The sequence below is a fragment of the Hemiscyllium ocellatum genome (assembly GCF_020745735.1).
Source record: "Hemiscyllium ocellatum isolate sHemOce1 chromosome 50 unlocalized genomic scaffold, sHemOce1.pat.X.cur. SUPER_50_unloc_2, whole genome shotgun sequence".
NCBI classification, from domain to species: domain Eukaryota; kingdom Metazoa; phylum Chordata; class Chondrichthyes; order Orectolobiformes; family Hemiscylliidae; genus Hemiscyllium; species Hemiscyllium ocellatum.
In genome coordinates, this window is record NW_026867585.1 from 305,901 (window position 1) to 307,558 (window position 1,658).

Consider the following 1,658-nt stretch of genomic DNA (forward strand, 5'->3'; position numbering starts at 1 on the left):
ATGCAACCAATATTTCCTATTTTCACCGATTCCCTGCACCAGTTCTCCCATGAAGATATGAATTGCTCCAATTCTATAACATATTGGAACTTCCAAACATTTTCTAATCTACCAATAAATTATGCAATCGAATTCACCCATTTCCTGGTAACTCGAAGCAGTTTTCCCATTCCCTCATGCTCGAATACTAATTCTCTCACTTCCTCTTACGACAATAATAACTCTCCCATTTCCAAATACTTTAACACGAATTCTCTGATTTCCTAATGCCTTCGCCCAAATTACCCATTTAGGGGTGCCCTAATGTATTTCTGTCAAGCACGAATTCTCTAATTTAGATTTACTCTTCACCAATTATTCCAGCACCTACGTCTCTACAATGATCCCCCATATAGTGGTCAACTGCTGGATTTCTCCAATTTTGGCGATTTCTGCATCAAATCTCGACACCTGCACAAATGCTCCTTCTAGTCATGAACGAAACAAACTTGCAAAATGTGTATTGTGTGGCCCCAGCTCTCCAATTTGTTTTTTTCCCTGGTATATATCTTCCACTGCGTAAATTATTTTCATCTCGTGATGCCCTGTATCGAATCTCCACTTTCCTGCTCTTTCCAACATTCTCCTACGTACTGATTCTCTTCCCGAGTTCTCTCGTTCACATATGCTCTGTTCTAGTTCTCTATATTATTTGCACCGCACACTAATTCTCCCATTCAGTGTCACCGTAAACCAATTCTCATATTCACTAATGATCGTGAGGATCTCCTTTAATTCTCTAGCGGCAGGCTTATAACCAGGAATAGGGCACTTATTTGGTTTTGGCCATCTGCTAGGAGGGTGCTTGACATTCGCTGCAGGCCTTCTAATAAGGTTTTTGTACGACCTCCGTTCTCACCCTTCAGTAGAGTGGCTGCCCTCCGTTTTGCCTCACTGCACTGAGGCACTACGGGACTGCATTAGGAACTGAGTGTCAATATTCAGCCTGTGACTCTTTGTAGTGAAGGTGGCGGGCACAGTGCTGTGAAATTCGAACACTGTCGGAGTTTTGGTACGGGGGAGGGCTTCCTTGTTGGGAGGGTCAGAGGTGGGGAAATGTCTTCTTGACTGAGATTCAGTCCCGAGGGAGTGACGTTTCACGGAGACAGTGAAGTTGCATTGTCTGAGAACTGACAGAGTGCGCTAGCTCCATTCTCGCATTTCGAATGCCCTCTTCTAATTCTCCCATCCAGTATTGTCCTACCTCGTTTACTGCTACACTTCACCAAATCTCCCATTTACTGCACCAATTCCCCCATTATCTGATGCCCTGTTCCAACTTCTCTCAGTGAGATAAACACTTGCATAATTCTTCTATTTCGTCATCCCTTGCAGTGATTCTCCCATTCTTTAGTGCACTGTTAAATTCTTAAATTTGAAGCATTGACAAGTTGGATTTGTAACTGCGGTGCACGTCTCTATGATTCTATTTCGTGTTTCACTGATCTGCAACAATTCTTCCAATTATCAATCCTGCATAAATCCTGGAACTGCACCAACTCTCCTATTAAGTATCGTCCTGACCCAGTTCTTCCATTTAGCATTTATTTGCACCTGCCTGAATTCTCTAACTATTGATATCAGCATCAATTCATTCTATTTAGGTGTTGCCTGATACA